The sequence below is a fragment of the Phoca vitulina genome, unplaced genomic scaffold (genome assembly GCF_004348235.1).
Source record: "Phoca vitulina isolate PV1807 unplaced genomic scaffold, GSC_HSeal_1.0 scaffold18, whole genome shotgun sequence".
NCBI lineage: Eukaryota > Metazoa > Chordata > Mammalia > Carnivora > Phocidae > Phoca > Phoca vitulina.
Window position 1 is genome coordinate 11,223,073 of NW_022589721.1, and position 23,311 is coordinate 11,246,383.

Below are 23,311 nucleotides of genomic sequence, written 5' to 3' on the forward strand. Positions count from 1 at the left end.
TTCTATTTTATCTTCTAATGGGTAAAAACAATAAGGAAGAACTATAGATGTAGAAAGACAAGAGTAAGGATTATTTTTGTGTTTTTAAGAATATATTGTTAAGGGGCGCCTGGGTGGCTCAGTCGTTAAGCGTCTGCCTTCGGCTCAGGTCATGATCCCAGGGTCCTGGGATCGAGCCCCGCATCGGGCTCCCCGCTCCGCGGGAAGCCTGCTTCTCCCTCTCCCACTCCCCCTGCTTGTGTTCCCTCTCTCGCTATGTCTTTCTCTCTGTCAAATAAATAAATAAAATCTTTAAAAAAATAAAAAAAATAAAAAAATTAAAAAAAAAGAATATATTGTTAAAACAAAAGGTTAAAACAATTCAGCAAAAAGTGTGAAAAATGGATGTTCAAGATACTTCTGGTGTTTGTTTTGTAAGCGCCATCATGATAAAAAAGCATTCATTTTGATGACTCAATATGTTTAGCATGATCAGAAAAGAGAGTATTTATCAATTCATAGTGTGTTTAAACAGAAAACTTATTGAGGTTGAAATCAGCAGACAACAGCAAGAAATGCAAAGGTTTTGTCATTAGACCATGAAATGAAATAAATTCAATGTGAATAAAGGATTCAAACCATAAGAAATGATTATTTGATAAATTGTTCTCAAGTTTGTTCATGAGCATATTGTGTTATTTCAGTCCACTGGGCATTTCCTCTTTTATCTCAATATATATGAATATTCACTTTTGTACACTCAAGATGTAAATTGTCTTGTCTTAGTAGAATTTTGAGATAAAAAATTGCTGTGATTCCATAGTTACTTATCATTCAGTAATGAAGAATGTACCTTTATTGAGAGCAGATGGAAGTTTCACAATGCAATTCAATATTTATTTGGGATTTAACTAAATATTATTTATGGAATTTTACAGATGCATTCATTAATTAAATGATAAAGTTTATAAATGTAATTAAAAATATCTTGCAATTACATCTAACTTGATCTCTGCATCTTTACCAGTGTCTTCCAAACTGATTACATTGACAGATGGTGATGATCTAATAAATGCCTTGAATTCACCCTTCCCCACTAGAATTCACTTCTAAATATAAATCATATCTATTTGCTACAGATATATACTGGCCATAGTGGATAATTTTTATAAGATATTTTTTTAAAGTATTCACTTTTGAGGAGCTCACAGTCAATAGCAGGGTAACGTGTCCTCAATTAACTGCAGGGTGCCTGAGACATAACACATACAACAATGTATGGGGTTAGTATTAATGACAAGGACTTCAGCGAATCTACTAAGGATTAATTCAACACATTTTATTCAGAACCTACTACATGGCATGTAATTGCACTAGGTGCTAAAGATAAGAAAATATGAAAAAACAAAACAAAATAGCAACACCAAAACAATGAAAACCCTCACCTGTCCTTAAGTCTTCTATAGTATAGTAGGAGATTACACAAGGATACAAATAGCTAAAACATAAGATAGAATGTAATATGTGATATGGGAAGTATAATACTTTTGGGATTTCAGAGTTGATTGATAAATTTGAGTAAAGAATTGGGGGAAAAAAAAACATAGATAAAGGCACCAAAACCAATTACAAGTTTTGGTCTTCGGCAACTTTGATCTTGAAACCTTGCTCTTAGTATATTTTCCTGATATATTTTACTCTCCTATTAAATAATATTATAAAAATGCTGTACAATTATATATATATTGTGTATAATAGCATATGTGTGTCAAGGATTCCTTTAAAGTACTATGAATTAGAATCATTTAGATTATAAACTTCATGATAATTAAAATGACACATCACAAGAACTAAATTAGAATGTTTAGTGTTGGGACCCAAGCATTAGTTGTGATTGTTGTTGTTGTTGTTTTCTTTTAAAGCTCTCCAGGTGTATCCAATGCATATCCTAGTTTGATAAATACTACTTTGTATTTTATTTGTGGATAAAAGACTATACAGATCAGAGAAGATGATTAGTTGACAGGCGGTGATAGTCAAATTAAATGTTCACATTTTTTTATGGTTCTTTTTTTCCTCTAAGTGTCAATATATTCTCAGTCTACTCTAAGTTTTAAATTCATCTTGCTTTAACCCTCTTTAAAGTTCCTAGAATGCCTTACCTAAGGGAGATTCATTCTTACTGTTTTAGCAAAAGGAATATAAGTGTAATGACATTAAAAATTAACTCACGGGGCGCCTGGGTGGCTCAGTCGTTAAGCGTCTGCCTTCGGCTCAGGTCGTGATCCCAGGGTCCTGGGATCGAGCCCCGCATCGGGCTCCCTGCTCGGCGGGAAGCCTGCTTCTCCCTCTCCCACTCCCCCTGCTTGTGATCCTGCTCTCACTGTGTCTCTCTCTGTCAAAAAAAAAAAAAAAAAAAAAAAAATTAACTCACATTTATAGTGCAAAGGATTTCTCATTTCTGAAGACAATCTATCAAGTAGTCAAGTGATTTCAAGTAATTTAGCTCAGGTTATACTGCTAGACTTGGTTTAGAGAAGCAAGCTATTTCAGTGGAGGTGAGATCGTTAAGGTCTAGAACTATAATGAAGTATTAATCTGTGAACATAGTGTACAATTTCTAGCACAGAGCACACATCTGTATCAAAGTGCCCTGAAATATCTGTGGCCAAACAATAGTCTAAAACTATTCACCATTTTCCCTATATTTGTTTTTTTTTCTTAATTTGAAGGAAAAAAATGGACTTAAACTGTCACTCCCACAGCATGATAACATGAAGCAGATTATTTTCTACCTCAGTTAATTTGCATCAGTCATTATACATTAGATGATGAGATGAATGCATAATATATTCTTCAAAACTTTATATGTAGTTCTGTCATTACAAACTTCTCATTCTTGCCACTTAGTATTATTTCATTTAGGAACTAAAAGAAGCTCATATCTCAGTCTGAATGAATGAATGAAAAAATGAATGAATGAATGAATGGATAAATAAATAAAATGAATGATTGGAGGCCAACACTGGCAATCATTTGGAGTTTAAAAGAGGGAAGAAAAGGGGCGCCTGGGTGGCTCAATCGGTTAAGGGTCTGACTCTTGGGGAGAAGAAAAAAAAAGAGGGAATAAAGGAAGGTCACTTTTCCACAAGCAGGCCAGATCACATCTGCAGAGCTAATTTAAGGCAGTTTTTTTTCCTTACTTCAATAAATTCAAGGATAGCTTATCAGAAAAGAGCCAAGAAATCAAAGGAGCTAGTATGTGAGCCCTACTTAGTTTCATCAGGACTAGAAAACTATTTGAGCTTTGTTGAAAAACCTTTATTTTGAAGAAAGTCTGCTTTCAAAGTTCTGAATGTCTTACTTACCATCTTATAAATATGATCAATTATTTAATTAGGGCCCAACAAAAACAATGAAATCTCTTTGACTTTTGGCCAACTGTTGAAATTTTTTTGAGTATAGTTGACACATGATGTTACATTCATTTCAGGTATACAACTTGTGATTCAACATTTCTATATGCTATGTTATGAATTATATGAATATATTTTTTATTTTAATTCCGGTATAGTTAACATACAGTGTTACATCAGTTTCAGGTGTAAAATATAGTGATTCAACAGTTCTACACATTACTCTCTGCTCATCCATCCCCCTACCACCTTCCCTCTGGTAAGCATCTGTTGGTTCTCTACAGTTAAGTGTCTGTTTTTTTGGTTTGTGTCTTTTTGTTGTTATTCATCTGTCTTTTTCCTTAAATTCCACATGTGTGTGAAATCATATGGTAGTTGTCTTTCTGTGAATGACTTATTTCACTTAGCATTATACTCTCTAGATCTATCCATGTTGTAAAAAGCAAGATTTCATTCTTTTTTATGGCTGAATAATAGTCCATTGTATACCACCTCTTCTATATCCATTCATACGTTGATAGGCAGTTGGGCTGTTTCCATAGTTTGCTGTTGTAAATAATGCTGTAATAATCATAGAGGTGCAGATATCTTTTTGAATTAGTGTTTTCATATCCTTTAGGTAAATACCTAGTAGTGGCGTTACCAGATCATATGGGAATCCTATTTTTAATTTTTTGAGGAACCTCCATGCTGTCTTCCACAGTGGCTGCATCAGTTTTCATTCCCACCAACAGTGCACTAGGGTTACTTTTTCTCCACATCCTCACCAACACCTGTTGTTTCTTGTTTTGTTAATTTTAACCATTCTGACAGGTATGTGGTGATATCTCATTGGTTTTCATTTGCATTTCCCTAATGATGAGTGATTTGAGACACATCTTTTCATATGTCTGTTGACCATCTATATGTCTTCTTTGGAAAAATGTCTTTTCATGTCTTCTGCCCATTTTTAATTGAATTATTTATGTTTTTGATGTTCTTTATATATTTTGGATACTAACCCTTTATCAAATATTTCACTTGCAGATATCTTTTCCTATTCAATAGGTTGTCTTTTAGTTTTGTTAATTGTTTTCTTTACTGTGCAGAAGCTTTTTATTTTGATGTAGTCCCATTTGTTTATTTTTGCTTTTGTTTCCCTTGCCTCAGGAGACATTATCTAGAAAAATGTTACTATGGCCAATGATAGAGAGATTCCTGCCTCTGCTCTCTTCTAGGATTTTCATGGTTTCAGGTCTCACATTTATGTCCTTAATCTTTTTGAGTTTACTTTTGTGTAGAGTGTAAGAAAGTGGTCCAGTTTTATTCTTTTGCATGTAGCTGTCTAGTTTTCCTAGCACCATTTGTTGAAGTAACTATCTTTTTCCCATTGCATATTCTTGCCTCCTTTGTAGAAGATTAATTGACCATATAATCATGGGTTTATTTCTGGGCTAAATATTCTGTTCTATTGATCTATGTGTCTATTTTATGCCAGTACCATACTATTTTGATTATTACAGGTTTGTAGTATGTCTTGAAGTCTGGGATTGTGATACCTCCAGTTTTGCTCTTCTTTTTCAATATCACTTAGGCTATTAAGGGTCTTTTGTGGTTTCATACAAATTTTAGGATTATTTGTGATAATACTGTGAAAAATGTTGTTGATATTTTTATAGGGGTTACATTAAATTTGTAGATTGCTCTGGGTAGGACATTTTAACAATCCATGAGCATGGAGTATCTTTCCTTTTTTTTTTCTTTTTTTTTTTGTGCCATCCTCAATTTCTTTCATCAATGTTTTCAGAGTCCAGGTTTTTTACTTCCTTGGTTAAGTTTATTCCAAGGTATTTTATTATTTTTGATCAATACATACAAAGTTTTTAAGTTTCTATCTTCACATTTATTTTCCTAGATCTTAAAAGTAAATATATTTAAGAAGAAAATAGCAGGTGTATTATTAAGCTAATTAGAAGAAACAGAAGAGGTCATATACCAAAGAAAACTATTATTTTTTTATTTTTAGGTTTATCACTGTTATTAATGACAACTCATAATTATATAGAGCTTGAAATTGTATCAAGTGTTTTACATAGCTTATTTTCAAATCTGATAAATAAACTATATTGGGAGAATATCCCCCATTTTAGAGAACTCACTGAATCTTGAGATGCAATTAACTTGCTTGAACTCTGCCCATCTCTAGAAAGGACTCAGCAGATATAGAGAATTACTGTCAGTCTGGGCCCTAGAACACAATTTCCTGAATGTGAAAGCAAATTGTAAATGGTTATGCAATATCCGGTGTATTCCCCAGGCACTTGCACACTAACTTCATACAATGAGTATATCTATGAGCATCCTCCAGGTGGATTATCCAAATTCAAATTCTGGATTTCACTTACTGAGGGACTTCATACATTCACTTACTTAATCTCTCAGTGCTCAGAGTTCTCACTTGCAAAATGGGAATAACTGTGCCTACCTCCTGGCACAGTGAGGAGGACAAATGAGATAATTCATACAAAGCACTAAAAAGACTACCAGATGCAGTATGCGCTCAATAGTTGTATTTGATTATTACTACTATGAAACATGCTTTTTAATTAGTAGAGATCCTAGATAAGAAACAGTGTGGATTCCAAAAAGGTAATGAAATAAAAATTATAACTAATCAAGGATTAATGATATTAATATTAATTTCAATATTAACTATATAAAAATAAGATCTCAAAAATTATATATAGTTTGTACTATTCTATATATCGTACATAGTGTAATAGTCTATAATATATATATATAACATACATATAGAATAATATATGTAGTATAATCCAATAGGTGAAAGATTTCATGTATTACCAGTGATCCAGACATTCAATAAAAAAAGAAAAAGGCAAATCTTTTTCTGGACTGATTGGATAGTCTACAAAATACATGTTTGTCTATATGTGTGTGATTAGTCTGTGTGCATACATATATATTTATATATATGCATATGAAAATATACATAAATGAATCTAATAAAACTACTTATAACATACAGTGCCTTATGTTTCAGATTTTATGAAATTTCCCATAAGATTCCAGTGGTATTTTTTAATAGGTGCATTTCCCTCAAAAACATGTAAAATAGCTTTCCTGTAAGTATAATCTTGAGCTAAAGAGTTATGTATTTTAGGCTATCACCATAAACTTTAAAAAGCAGAATATCATAGGAAAGGCAAAACAAGCAAGCCAGAAACTCACTTTTAAGGTGACAAACTGCAGAATACATTGAAGACAACATAAGTGACCTTTAACTAATGCTGTCTTTTGATACCTTAGTAGTACTCAAGCTCATATTATTTTTTAAATTCACCTTTTTATATAGTGCAAAATACAGTGTAGGCTTTGCATTTTCAAAACTACTTGTAGCAATCAGCATTCTCTTTTTCCTCAATATTTTTTAACATGTATCATGTGTCAAATAGCATACACAATTACCTCTCTTTACTTACAACTAAGGTAAAACTATGATATTCAAGGATTATCATCTATTCATTCTAAATACTTCCTTCATGTTTGTTATATTTGTTACACCTGTCATTTTTCCCTAGGAGATTAAACCCTTAAAAAATGTCATTGGGAATCAAAGAAGGACTAGCTGAAATGCTGGGCTTCATCTGTTTTCCATGGACAGTTGAATTTTCTCATCTATTTACACTGGCTTTTTAGGACATTAGATGCTAGGATGTATTTTTTTCTTGCTTGAACTGAAGTTTCCTGTCAAGTAGATAGGATGAGGGACCAATTTAAGAGCAGGATTAATTGAAGAATTAGGCTAAACTATTCAATTCTCAGCTCAGGCATACCAATAAACAAAAGGAAATATAGAAGCCCATGGGACCCAAGAGATATAACCCATTGCTGTAAGCTTTAGCAGGAAAAAATAAAACAAAAAACAACCTGCCACTTGAGACTAGAGGTATTAATAACTGAGGTATACTGAGGATCGTATGTCAGTGCTTTTTGTTCTTCATAGCTGGTGGGTCAGTAGTCTTCTGAGGGTGATTCTTCATAAGAACCTATGGGGAAACTAAAGGATAATTTTCCCTTGGAAACGTTAAGGATCCACTGTAGCAATCACACTGGCTCTGAATTAAAAACATTTGCTCATAACAAAGTAAAGGGCACATTGTGCACATACAGTTTCCCATGGGGTTTTAAGAAACATGGGTCTCAAAGGTAAAATAGAAATTAAGAGGTTTTGAATTATCAGAAAAATTTTAAAAAGACTCCTCTTGTAAGATTGAGGCTACAAATGTTTTAAATTTCATAATTTGGCAAGTAGACAGGAATGTCTCACTTTCCATTCCCTGTGAGAAGATAGTAAAAAAACAAAAAAGTGAGGACTTGCCCCAATTTGGTAAAAGCAAGGTGTCCCCGATTAATCTCTTGCTGAGAGATGTCCCCTAATTTATTGTAAGTTCATGCTGAGAGATGTCCCCTAATTTAAGTTCAAAGGTCTTACTCTCTGGATAGCTGTCATAGATTAATTTCTTAATGGTAGACTAAAACCAAGCTAATTGTCTCAGCCTATCTCATCTTCTCATATAAATGATTAGTTTTATGGTCTTTGGCAAATGTCCTTCTATTAGACTCAATATTGCATCCTGAGAAAATAAATTTATTTGACATAACTATCATACACCTTAGAGTTTGGCTTGATTTCTAAACTTTGTATTGGGCTGGTATCATGATAACTTCATATAGCTTATTAATTCATAGAACCCTTTAAATGTGGGGCAGAAGAAATACAGAACCATTGACTAATTCAGTTCCTAAGGTCCTGAAGTAACCTCACCCTTAAATAAAGTGAAAGTGATCCAATCTTCACCTGTTGCAAGAATCCACCTGTAAACAGGCTTTTGAATGAAAATTCCTCTAATAGAGACTGAATAGAATTAGTATGGGAGAAATTCATTTTTTTCTTTAATTCCTTCAGATTTGAACTTAAAAGGATTTAATTTTGGTGATTTAATTTACCCCTGGAAAATTAATAATGGGAATATTTATATTCAAACTTGTTGGAATTTTATCATTCAGTGTATTCATACTTTTCTCTGATCCCATTTCAGAACCTCTGGTAGGCTATAATCAAAGTAGATGTAGGTACTTTGGAAGAAAAATAGATTCAGGACTACATTTTTGGTTGAACTATTTGAACCCACTTTGGAAACTTTTAGTAACAAATTTTAAACTGCTCAAGGGTGATCCCAAAAGGACATTTGAAATAGCAGTGATTGGTATGATGTAATAGCACAAGAATCTCATGAAGAGGTTAATGGACTCTTGCTTGGCTCTTAATCAGGATAGGAACAGCTCTGATTAACACAGGCTCAGTGACTATATTCACAGTATGGAAAATGTAGAAAAATATATGAAGAATATTGGGGAGAAGAATTGGTGATTTTCACCATCAGTATTATTATCTTTCTTCCAATTTCTCACCCAAAGTTTTCCCTGGAATAAACAGCAAATTTTCTTATTGGAGAACATGGGATGAGGAGCATAGTATATTGCTTTAACTTGTTCTGGGGACTTTCCACTTACAGAAAACATTCTAGGGGCGCCTGGGTGGCTCAGTCGTTAAGCGTCTGCCTTCGGCTCAGGTCATGATCCCGGGATCCTGGGATCGAGCCCCGCATCAGGCTCCCTGCTCTGCAGAAAGCCTGCTTCTCCCTCTCCACTCTCCCTGCTTGTGTTCTCTCTCTCTCTGTCTCTCTCTCTGTCAAAAAAATAAATAAAATCTTAAAAAAAAAAATTATAAAAAAAAAAAAAGAAAACATTCTAAAAATGCTGATTTGGGGGCACCTGGGTGGATCAGTGGGTTAAGCAGCAAACTCTTGCTTTCAGCTCAGGTCATGATCTGAGGGTTGTGGGATTGAGCCCTGCAGGCAGCTCCACACTCAGCAGGGAGTCTGCTTGAGGACTTTCTCTCTCTGCCCCTCTCCATGCTGCTACGCTTTGTCTCTCTCTCAAATAAATAAATACATCTTTTAAAAAAATAAAAAATAAAAATGCTTATTTAGTTACAGCAGTCAAAATTTTCTCCATCTGCCTTCTAATCGTCCAGAATAGTTAATGTACTCTGCTTGGGATTTCTGTAGCACAAGATTCACACCAAGAGTCATATTTTAAAGAAATTACTTATTTATGTTGCTATCATTCGCTTCTTAAAAGTAGGTCCCTATTTCACCTACAATACCTGTCTCAGGACCTGACATGGCTTGACAAATATAGGTACTCAAAAAGCGTTTATAAAAATAAACTAACGTTCATTGCGTGTGTCTAGAGTTCACAAGCAGTGCACTATATTTCTTTTGTTTAACTCAGAATACAAAATGTAACTGATACATTCAAAATGCATATGTAGAGTCAATGAATAGATCAGTAATGATTAATAATATTTTATGAAAAAATATTGTCTGTTTAAAAACAAAACACAATGAAAAAATATTGGTAGATTCACATGGGAGATTTAATATGTGCTTTCATGGGACCAAGGAGGGTCACAGTGTCCTTCTTGCACTGACCCTTTCTTTCTTTCTTTCTTTCTTTCTTTCTTTCTTTCTTTCTTTCTTTCTTTCTTTCTTTCTTTCCTTCCTTCCTTCCCTCCCTCCCTCCTTTCTTCCTTCCTTCCTTCCTTCCTTCCTTCTTTTCCTCCTTTCTTCCCTGGGGCAGGAGGGGCAACGGGAGAGGGAGAGAAAGAATGTTAAGCAGGCTCCATGCCCAGCGTGGAGGAGTCTGACATGGGGCTTGATCTCAAGACCTGAGATCATGACCTGAGCCAAAACCAAGAATCAGACACTCAACGGGCTGAGCTACCCAGGCGCCCCTTCACTGGCTGTTTCTTAAGTAATTTTAATTCACAATAATCAATATGCCTAAAGGGCATTTTTGGGGGTAGCATGTTTTGCTCCCCTTCAATTTAAAAACTTTACTCAGCTGATGTGCATCAGGAAGCAGCTAAAGATCAAATAGCTCCCTGAGCCAAGCAGTACTGGAGTTTTATAGGGTGAGGAGAGGAGGGAGGGTGTCCTTGTGTTTTGGCAGGGGCAGAACTTCTCCTCATCTCTAACTGCTATAAAACCTATGTTGGAAAAATATGGAAATTGTTGTGGGATTCCCTGCCTCCTGTTAGGGATTGTGGGTGCAGTACCACCAGGTAACTGTCAGAACAATCTTTTGAGAACTGTTTTTGCAAGACTTAAAATTTTTTAAGGTCCAGAGGAAGGGTTGAAATTCAGAGAAAGGCAAGGGGGAAAAGAGAAGACAGAAAATTATAAGGAGGCCCAGCTTGCAGCCGGTGACATTGGGAACTGTTTTTAATCCTTTTACAGACACTGGTGTCACTCAGTCAAGACGGTATTCTCCTTCACTGCAATAAGTCTAATAAACTTGGCTTTGTCTGACTAATAGATTTTTCTGATATTCCTCTGGTGAGTTGAAATTTGATAGTAAAATACATCGAAAGAGTGAAAAATGGAGAAAGAAATCTGACAACTAGGAAAGGAAGTCACATAAAAAGTGACATTTTAGTGGCATCTTTAAAGTGTTTTGGGGGTTAAGAATGTGGAGATAATTGAAGAGAGTGCATATCAAAGATGTGGCAGATGTGGTTTCCCATTGAGGAAAATATGGCATGGACTCACTTAAAAGATAAGTAAAAAGGGATATTACATATAGTTTAACCATTAAAAGGATAAGATAGTGCTATGAACAACTTTATGCTCATACATTCAAAAACTTAGAAAGCACAGACTACTTCCATAAAATCCACAAACTACCAAAACCTAATAAGGTGAAATGGACAACCTGAATAGTCTTATAAGCATAACAGGAATTAAATTTTTAATTAAAAAGCTCCTGATAAAGGAATCTCCAGGCCTAAACTGCCTCATTGGAGAATAGCACCAAAAATTTAAGAAAGAATTAACATTGATATTAAGCAACGTCTTAAAGGAAATAGAAGAGGAAGAAATAGTTACCAGCCCATTTTTCAAGACCAGTATTACACTGATGCCAAAAGCAAACAAAGAAAGCACATATAGACCAAAGGAAAAATAGACCTACATCTTTCAAAAGTGTACATGCAAATTTTCTCAACATAATATCGGCAAATTGGATCCAGTAATATGTAAAAATAATTGTATAGTATGATTGAGCAAGATTTTTCCAGGTATGCAGAGACTAGAAGAAAATATTGGCAAATCACATATGAAACCAATGTCTACTATCTACAATACATAAAGTCTCAAACTCAACAGTAAAAAGCAAACAATTCAAATAAAAGTGGGCAAAAGATATGACAGACTTTTCACAGAAAAATATACCAATTTCATTATTCACTAGGTAAATTAAAAGTAAATGAGATATGATAAATCTATCCAAATGACTAAAATAAAAAATAGGAACAATGACGAATGTCAAATGCTTGCAAGGATATAGCTAAACTGGATCATTCTGGAAAAGGCAAAACTGTGGGTGCAGTAAAGATATCAGAAGTTGCTAGTTATGTAGGGAGGTGGAGTGGTAAACAGGCAGAGCACAGAGGATTTTTAGGGCAGTGAAACTACTCTGTAAGACACCATAATGATAGATATACATTTGTCCAAGCCCATTCTTGATAAAATACCAGAATGAATCCTAAGATGATAAACTATGGGCTTTCAGTGATTATGATTTGTCAATGTGGGTTCATTCTTGGTAAACAATGTACCATTCTGTTGAGTGATGCAAATAATGGGGAAGGCTATGCATATGTGGGACCAGTGATAATTGGGAAATCTGTGTATCATCCTCTTTTTTTTTTTTTTTTAAAGATTTTATTTATTTATTTGACAGAGAGAGACACAGCGAGAGAGGGAACACAAGAAGGGGGAGTGGGAGAGGGAGAAGCAGGCTTCCGGCCGAGCAGGGAGCCCGATGCGGGGCTCGATCCCAGGACCCTGGGATCATGACCTGAGCCGAAGGCAGACGCTTAATGACTGAGCCACCCAGGCGCCCCTGTGTATCATCCTCTTAATTTTACTGTGAATCTAAAAATGTCTTAGAAATATATATTTTAAATATGCTACTATAAAGGGAACTGGTCTATGTGAGTAGTGTCTATAATGCTTAAATAATTAAAATAAAATCATAGTTGCAGATAGGATTAGAATGCTAAAGTGGGTCTACTGACTCAGAACCCGAAAGGTCTGATCTTTTGCCTTTGTTGTAAGACATAGGATTATTGGACTAGAGACGTAGACAATTCATTACTTATGGCAAAAGTAGCAACCAGAATAAATTAGCCACAGATCCCCAAGCCCCAGTCCTCTTGAGGTGTTTTGGGAAGGGCTTTGTGACCTGCACGTGCAGGTATAGGAGAGGAATTCTGAAATTGGAATCTGATTCTGATCCTGTATTAGGACTGATGCTAACCTGTCCATTCTTCCCTCTGAAAGAGAGTAGAACCTTATATTTACTCTTGAATGTAAACAACTCATCTTTGAGGAGAGAAAAGTATCTTTATTCCCCCAAAATGACTTTGGAGAGGGAAAAATTCTGTCTTTATTACAATGCTCAGGAAATAAGTCTTTCCACTGACCTAAAGAGAGATACTATTTCTAACTTCCAAGAATGTTTGCTATGCAGACTTCCTTGAGAAGACATATTCAGTGCCTCTGTTCAGAAAGCCCATACAGCAACAGGAAAAACGCCTGGAGAATTGCCCCCACTGTGAATCGGAGTATTAAGAAGCATAAATTCTCTGTAAGAGAATTTGCATTTCAGTTTATTATTTATCCATCACATCCTCATTCATCTCATGCAACAGTCATTACTGAGCACATCTTATACTCCAGATATTTTAGGCAAATTGGATCAAGATTATAGTTGGTGGTAGAAATAGCGAACAAATTATTAGAATATATGGATAAGGGCTATTTTGTATATACACATACATGTAGAATACTAAAATCAGTAACCAAAAAGTATTTAAAGAAGAGAGGAATGAGAAGGAAAAGATGAAAGGCAAGAACATCACTTACGAGACAGTTCTAACTAAATCTGGTGCTGCACTCAAGAGTTGCTGAAAAATGATGGTTGTGGGGAGAAGAGGATGTATTTAAAAAAAAAAAATTAAAGATTATTTGGAAAAGCTTCTGTTCAGGCTTCACTGATTGACAGCTGTGGTTGCCTGGAAACTAAGAACATTTAATGGGTATCCATTGTTTGGTAATCAAGCCTGATTGTATCCCAGACAGACTAGGGGTGGAGTTGAACACTCAGGAATAAAAACCCATAATAAGCAGAGGTACCAGGTACCCACAATTCTTATCTCCCTCCTGAGGCTTGGAAAGAAAAGTCTCTGCAGGAGAACTAGAGTCATACCAGAGTGATGGCTGATAAGGAAATTTAGCCACTTAGTACTAGTTTTACTATTCTGATAAAAATTATTTCTGATAAAATTACTACATCGGGAAAAGGTGATTTGGAGAAGCTCAGAGTATTAACATTTGCATATGCTTTCTCTGGGTAGACATAAAATAAGAATGCAAATAAATGATTATCAGTGGTTCTTTACAGAAATAAGAGGTAAAAAATAAAGAATTTGACATATATATTGCCTCTACATATCTTAGTGTTTATTTACTAAATTCAGTAATATTCTTTTATATATTATATATTCCTTATTAGATTGGGAACGTCTTCTTGTTCCTTAGTTTTCACTTTCTTGATTATTTCAGTATGTAAGACATACAATTATGTATAATTATATAGTTTATTACATATAGTAATTATTCTTATTAGTAAAATTGCTAATAAGAACAGAAATAGTTTTTTAGGCAAAATAGTTAAGGAAATGCAATTAAGAACTAATTTTATAGCTGACCTTCACAAACTCTGAAGCAAAAGTATAAACGTAGTTTGGGTCCAGACTATTAAATCCATAACTGTCTTGTAAGAGAGTTAACACTCTATTCCAAGGGCCATCTGTCCATTACTCATCTATACTACTAAACTCATGGAAGTATACATAGTCATATAATGAAAGTGGTTTCAGACTGCATATCCTATAAATATAATTCACCATTGATATTTTCGTATAGGACTTTGAATAACACATTAGACACTTTCTTCTCTCTTCAAACTACCCTTCACCATCATCTCCTCTGTCATGGTTATCAAAGCATTCTGTGCTAGCGGGTTTTTCAATACATATTTGATTAGTACTGATTTTAGTCAGTTCATGGCAAAGGTCTTCTATAATAATAAATGATGGTTTATATTTTTTAGATGTCAGATATGTACCCTCAGAAAGTAGATAATAATATTATAAAATCTGAGGGGTTACCCGTGTGTTAAGGTAGACATTGTGACAAGCTATTCATGCCTGTAGGTAAATCATAAGATTGCTTACAGCCAAATCCAGAATTTTTCTCAATGTAAGACTTTAAATTCACCCTAGGAACTTAATTAGGACATAGTAGAAAACCCAGACATCTGTACTATGAGGCATGGAAAAGTTTTGTATTGGAAACAGGAACAGGGCAGTCATTCCTTAAACTGCATAGAATCTATATAACAGCTGTAAAGTTTTTGTTGTTGTTGTTGTTGTTTTTGAGAGAGAGAGAGCGTTCGAGCACGCAAGCACACGTGCACAAGCAGGTAGGGGGAGGGGGATGGGCAGAGGGAGAAGAGAGAGAATCTTAAGCAGGCTCCATGCCCAGTGCAGAGCCAACGTGGGGCTCTGTCTCATGACCCTGAGATCATGACCTGAGCAGAAATCAGGAGTCCAATGCTTAACCAACTGAAACACCCAGGTGCCCCCAACAGTTGTAAAGTATTAATTTATTTTCAAAATCATAGATTTCTTTTATTCAGAAAGATTTTCATGATCATGGAAGATGGGAAAATAAAAATAAAAAAAAGAAAGGAAGAAAAGAAAATATTTTTACTGGGTGGTAGGGAGACATCTCTGCTTGCACTTCAGTTGTCATTCAGTACTGTTTCTCCATCATTGGGTATTCTTTTACCTGGTTCTATTCATATTTAAGCATGAATTTAATAGCTCTATAATATAGAGTATCCTCAAGTGTCTTCTAGAATATCTTTATTGTTGAATACTTAAGCTGTTTCTAAATTTCCACCTTCTAAATAATGTTGAAATGTGTATCTTGGTACATGAAGATGTTGGATATTGGGACTAATTTCAGAAAGGGAGAAATATGGTTTATAAAGTTGTGTGCATATGTTTGGAGGTGTTGTTTTGAATATTATTAATATGTTTTCTGCTTTATTCTTTGCTCGTTTTTTCATACTGGTAATTTTGCGATTCTCTTATCAATCAACTATATTAAAAAATGACGCCTCATATTGTCTAGCTTATTTAAAAAAACCTGTGATCTTTAAAAAGTAATTTTCTTAATTTCATGATCCATAAACTCTTGCATCACCTTTGTGAGATGGAACTTGATCTGTGCTTTCTCCCCTAGTGCTAGCAATAGTATCAGAATAAAATCAGTTTCTTTTTTCTCACCTTTTCTGGTGTAATTTTTCTTTAACAGCTCCAAAATATACCAGCTCTGTTACATTAGGTGAGTTACATTTTGTGTGTCAGTTTCCTCACTATCTAATCAAATTGTTGAGATAATAAATGAAATAACACATGTCAAAGCATGTAACACTGACACATATTACACATTGAATAAATATTTCCTTGTAACTTCTTCATCACGAGAGTACACTTTAAGGCACACTCACTGAATTTTCTGGCACTGATCTTGGCTTATAACACACCTAAGCCTATCAGATGTAGAGAGGAATGTGAATGCCCCTTAGGTGTATCTCTGCTTCTCTAATCATTAATCTAGGACTATCTTGATGTTGCCTCTGTCTACGCTGATGATAATGAATTTTGAAATTAAATCCCTGGAGAGTCTGCTAAGCTAAAGAACTGTCCAAGTGAGACATGGCCCCAGCCTTCACAAATTTTACATATAATGGTGGTTGGTGACAAGCATGGAAACAAAAATAATATAATGCCAGATGATTTTTCAGACTTATTTGTGATATTTTAAAGATGCAATAAAAGCTATACTGATTTGGAAAAAAATACTAATAATATGCAGAATTAACGTGAAAGCTGTACTAGAAGCAAAAGAACAGAATGATAAAATAAAAATTGACCTCTTAATACCTTTGAAGTGCAAATAAACTGTGTATCTGGGATAGATTTCTGCTACATTATTTAACCTTAAAATAATGAGTCTAATCAAAACAATTCTCTGGTTCTGCTGTCTGAGTTTCCCACACTAGAGAAGCCTGTCCTAGCATCAGGGACAGCTGGACCCTGAATAGTTCCTCTCAGATGTTGCTTGACTCTCTTCTGTCCTCTAGTGGCAATCTGTAGAATTACTTCACCTTTATTTCAAGATTGAACCATCCTATGTTCAAAAAATTGTCCCAGGGCGCCTGGGTGGCTCAGTCGTTAAGCGTCTGCCTTCGGCTCAGGTCATGGTCCCAGGTCCTGGGATCGAGTCCCGCATTGGGCTCCCTGCTCGGCGGGAAGCCTGCTTCTCCCTCTCCCACTCCCCCTTCTTGTGTTCCCTCTCTTGCTGTGTCTCTGTCAAGTAAATAAATAAAATCTTAAAAAAAAAAAAAAATTGTCCCAAATCCTGCATGCCAGGAATAAAAAAGTGGAAAACATTCTGTAGACAAAAGAATTGCATAGAAAATAATTTCATGTTCTCTGAAAATATCATAAAAAGTGACTTGCACCATAGATACGTTCTTCTAAATTTATCCTGGGTTTTATGTTGGTTTGATTAGTTGGTTGCCATGTTAAACTAGAGGGAAATAATAATAATAATAATAATAGTAATAATAATAATAATAATAGAATAATAATAGAATATGCGTAAAAAGGAATAAAAGAGAGAAATTTATTGAGAATTTACCATGTATCAGGGACTGTGTTAAATGCTCCACATACATTCTATCATTTGATTCTCACAAGAAACTATGAGGTAGACATGATATGTATGTGATAAAGAGCCTGAGTTTTAGGATAGTTAAGTGCCTTGTTCAAGACCACAGAGCTAGCCAGTAAAATACTTGAGACCTGGCCCAGCTGTCGAACCTCAAAGCCCTTACACTTAACAACTATCTATTCTTTTTTTTTTTTTTTTAAGATTTTATTTGACAGAGACACAGCGAGAGGGGGAACACAAGCAGGGGGAGTGGGAGAGGGAGAAGCAGGCTTCCCGCAGAGCAGGGAGCCTGATGCGGGGCTCGATCCCAGGACCCCGGGATCACGACCCGAGCCGAAGGCAGACGCCCAACGACTGAGCCACCCAGGCACCCCAACAACTATCTATTCTTCTCTGTCAAACATACTATGAATAAAATTTCTTTGGTAACAAAGAATTGCAGCAAGAGCCCAAATGTTATCATTCCTTTGTCCCATATTTTTCTCTAATTGTCATTTCATTTCTCTGTTATATATTACCATGCTTCTTTAAAAAGTATCTAATGAGATAATGCCACTCCTTCTTCACTTCCTGTCATAATTCAGTCTACCTCCGTCTGGCTTCTGCCTCTGTTTCAGTCCACTGAAAATACTTTTGTTAAGGTTACTGATGACCTGTGTCAGGTATCATGAAACAGCAATGATATATATGTAGATTTCCAAAGATCCTTATTTAAACTCTCAAGAGTAGTTTTTTAAAGATTTTTATTTATTCATTTGAGACAGAGAGAGAGCACAAGCCGGGGGAGTGGCAGAGGGAAAGGGAGAAGCAGACTCCCCTGCTGAGCCGGGAGCCTGACACGGGGCTTGATCCCAGGACCTAGGGATCATGACCTGAGCCAAAGGCAGATGCCCAACCACCGACTGAGCCACCCAGGCATCCCCAAACTCTCAAGAGTATTAAACCCAAAAGACCACTCCCTCCTTTTCAGAAATCTCCCTCCTTTAAGTGCCATTTACATTGTTGTTCCAAAATCTTATTTTTTCTCCTTCATCTTCCTCCTCTTTCTCCTCTCCCTTCTTTCCTCTTAGTGTTCATCTTCATCTCAGTAAAGCTTTTGGTTTGTTTTGTAGACTCAAATCCTCTAGTGGAATTCTGGATGAAGGAATTTTTTTAGCCTCATTTTTGGCTCTGTGTTCACTCTCATAGATTAAAAAGTAAAAATGTATTTATCCACATTACAGCCAAATTTGGATCTCTATGAGATCTCTAATCTATCTAAGTAATTGGCATCTCCATTTCAAAATCTCACATTCATCTAAAACTAAATATCTTAAATATTTATCTTGGTTTTCCACACTAAATCACAATGTCTTTATCTCTACCTATTACCCCGCACTCTGTCTGATCTCAAGAATTGCCATGTTTATCTGCCTGGCTCTTTCAACTGGAAACCTTGGAACCAAGCTGTATTTCCACCTGCTTTCCCCTCATCTGCAACATCCCATCCATCAGGAATTTTTTTTTTTTTTTTTTTTTTTTTGTCTCATTGCTTTTCTCCAACTCCCCCTCCAACAGCATAGCCCAGGCCACTGACATCAATTTCCATCACTACTATAACTGCCTCTTAATTCTCTCACTTGTTCTAGTTTAGCCTAATTCTACACTTACAAAGACCTTCTTAATATTCAAATATTACTGGGGCACTTGGGTAGCTCAGTCAGTTAAATGCCTGACTCTTGGTTTCGGCTCAGTTCATGATCTCAGGGTCTTGAGATCAAGCCCCGCCTCCGGCTTCATGCTCAGCTTGGAGTCTACTTAAGATTTTCCCTCCCACTCTCCCCTTCTGCCCTCCCCTTGCTCATGCTGTCTCTCTCTCTCTTTCTCTGTCAAATAAATAAATAAAATCTTAAAAAATCAAATATTACTATTTCACTTACCTACTCAAAGTCTTTCCATAGCTTCTGGTTTTACACAGAATAAAACTCAAACCTTGAATGGTCCAACACAATTTGGCTTCTACCCACATCTACCTCTACTCTTCATCTTGTATAAAACTTCAGTCAGTCTGCTGTCCTTTCATTTTCTCACAGGTATCCCACTTCTATTTCCAACCTTGGCTGGAATCTTGGTTCCTGAATCCTCGTATCCTGGCTATGGAAAAAAAAAAAAAAAAACAGCACCTTACATTGGTTGCCGTTTTAGGAATTATACAACATCCTTTATAATTTTCTTGTCCCCAAAGAGTGTTGCCTTTTAGCTACCCATATCCAACCCTTCCTCTTGATGCTTTGCTATATATTTTTACTTATCAATTATTATCTTCTAATATAATAAATAAATTCTTGGTAATTATGCTGCTTTTCTGGTCAACTTTTTTCCACTAGAATGTAAAATTCAGGAGAGCCAGGGTTCTTGGCCTGTTTTGCCCATTTGTGTGACCACCCAAAACAGAGCCTTGCATATTGAAGCTCCATGATTATTTGATGAATGAATGACAAAACAAATATGTCATTTGAAGAAACCTATATCATGCCAAAGAAACTAGAATATAGACTTTTGTCGTACCCATTCAAAAGCTGTCTCCTCTTACTCAAATTCTTTTATTTTCGCTGAAAATGAATTTGAATTGTTTGGCATGAGAAATAACATGCCTTATTTTCTTTGACAAGACACCTGTGACAGTTATGTTTATAGTTCTTTTTTTTACCATGGCTTTTAAACATATATTGAAAAAAGTTATAAAGAAAACTCAGATCTATCTCAGGTCTAGGAAGCTAATCTAGACTGTCAACACGTTAGTTTTCACTTATCTCCCCACTGTTACATGAACACATTCTAAAGACCATAGTGAAAAACCTGCTTTTTTTTTTTTTTTTTTAAGATTTTATTTATTTATTTGGCAGAGAAAGAGAGAGAGCACAAGCTGGGGGAGCAGCAGAGGGAGAGGGAGAATGATCATGACCTGAGTCTAAGGCACCCGTTTAACTGACTGAGCCACCCAGGCGCCCCCATGCTTTTATTATAAAATAAGATTTGCTAGAACACACATTTCTGTTCATGACTGTAACTTAGTCCTCAAATATGCACACATTAAGTTCATTCGATTTTACTGTTTTGGAAATATTAAAGTACAAAGATTTAATTTTATCATAATGTTTCTTAAAACCCAGCCAATTGCAGGCAGAGGCTCAAGATTACTGATGTCTTAGAACCTGTATTTTACTTGATAGCTCAAACATATTCAAATGGAGCTCTACAAAGTCATTTTATTTCAGCAACTGGGCAATAAAAAGAGGTAATAGAATGACTTTCTGTTTTAAGAAGAATAAAATATATGCACAACTTTAGAAGTGAGACATTTTAAAACTCATTCCAATATTCTAATATTATTGTCTTATATGTATTCCAAAGTCAATATAAAATGCATAGTGCTATTATATTTTATCCACTCTCTTGTTCCAGGTTAGTCGACTGAAGTTCTTAAAGAGAATTTGGAGAACGTAATTGAAAAGTGAAGGTATATACAAGGAAGTTTTTCCTGAACTCATTATTATTCTGATAGCATTAATTCTTGTCCCTCTAACTACATATTTCCAAGTATTTTTCTGGTCCTATTGTCACTTCAATACATCATTCTCTTGAGATCCTTTGTATAACTTAGTCCCTTAAAATGAACACACATAGTTCATTTTAAAATCATCTTCTCTTGCTTTTATGTTAAAGGTAACATTTTATTTTGTTTCCCACTATTTTAAAAGAACTCTTCATGGACTAAGGAAATAGAACAATGATTGTCTTATATTGCTTCAAATATTTATTGTATTTTTAAAGTTTTATTGATGTATAATATATATTTATACAAATCAGAAATCATAACTTTACAGCACAATTAATTTACAAAAAGTGAATATACCCAGGTCTCCATCACCCAAATGAAGAAACAGAGTATCATCTTCAACACGGGAGTGTTCCCCTGCCATGGATTATATTTATATTATGTTTATTTTTTTACAACTTCATATAAATTAATTATTCAGTAAAGACCTTCTTTTGTCTAGCTTATTTTACACACCATTATGCTGAGATCCATCAATGTCTTCATGTACAGTAATAATTTATTTATTTTAATGGCATGATAGTAATTCATTGTATAAATATATCAAAAATTATTATGCATGCTTCTTTTGATTGATATTTAAGTTTTTTTTGTCTTCTGGCTATTGATGACAGTGCAGCCATGAACATTCTTTTATGTATTTTTGGGTAAAGTTTGAATACATTTCTATTAGGATATGCCTATAAATAGAAATGCTAGATCGTAAGGCATGTAAATACTCACCAGCAGTAGAAACTATCAAATAATTTTCCAAGAAACTTTATCAACTCATGCAGTGTATGCAAGTTCCAATTAATCCATATGCAGGCCATCAGAAAATACCATGTTTATTTATGGCCATTCAAATGAGTGTGTAGTGGTGCTTCATTATAGTTTGAATCTGTATTCTCTTGTTGACTAAATATTTCTCCACCTTTTCATATGTTCATATGCCATTTGGATACTTTCTTTGGTGAAGTGCTTTTATTGAGACTCTTGCCTATTTTTCTATGGGTTTAATTTTATTAATTTAATTGTAGAGTTATTTTTCTATTCTCTATACATGCTTTTGGGTATTAATGGATGGGTGTGTTTATACACATAGATATATATAATTTTCCCACTCTATTCCTTATCTTTTTTAAATATTTTATTTATTTATTTTAGAGAGAGAGAGCAGGGGGAGAGGCAGAGGGAGAGGGAGAGTGGGAATATGGAGCAGACTCCCCGCTGAGCATGGGAAAAGAGTGACTGGACCCTGAGATCATGACCTGAGCCAAAATCAAGAGTCAGATGCTTAACAGACGGAGCCACCCAGGCACCCCTATTCCTTATCTTTTCAATGATGAAAAAGAGATTTTTAATTTAAGTGAAGTTAAGAAAATGAAAGCCATCCTTTTACAAGATGGGCTTCAAGATTTCAGATTGCATTTAGTTGCCATGTTACCTTAGTACACTCCAGTCTGTTTCAGTTTTTTCCTAATTTTTCATGGTCTTGATATTTTTAAAGAATATTGGTTAGATATTTTGTAAAATAGCCCTCAGCTTAGCATTGACTGATGTTTTCTCCCAATCAGGCTGTGGTAATGAGTTTTTGCCAAAATGTCATAGAGGTGAGCTGTCCTTCCCCTTGCGTCATGACAGGGGTTCACAACTGAAAACCTGACCTAACTAGTGAAGTTAACCTTGATCACTGCTTTAGATGATGTTTGCCAAGTTATTCTGACGTACTTCATTGGTTTTTTGGGGGGGCGGGGGAGTGTTTTTTGTTTTTTTGCAGTGGGGGAAGATCTATTATTTGTTTCTTAAAATTATTTTAATTTATTGATTGCTGGGCCTTTCCCACTCCAACCCGAGGTATCCGCTTTCTAGGCTCTGCCTCTTCAATTCCCATGGCTCCATCTCCTTTTCCTTCTTTCTTTTTTTAAACTTTCTATTTGTTTTTTATTTTTATTTTTTATTTTTTTTAAATGACGTATAGCTGGCATATAACGTTATATTGGTTTCAGGTATACAACATAATGATTTGATATTTGTATATATTGCAAAATGGCCACCACACTAAGTCTAAATAATATCTGTCACCTAATTATATTTTTTTTTCTTGTAATGGAAACTTTTAAGATCTACTCTAAGCAACTTTTCACATATCCTTTCTTATATCATTTATGCCTTCACTAATAAGACCCATAACTATCTGTTGAGGTAAATATTATCATTATCCTCATATCACAGATGGGGAAACTGAGGCATGAGGTCCACATATAACAGATGGGGAAACTGAGGCACGGGGGATAGGTGTTTGCCAGTCTGTACCAATGTAGTCAGCACTTTTTTCC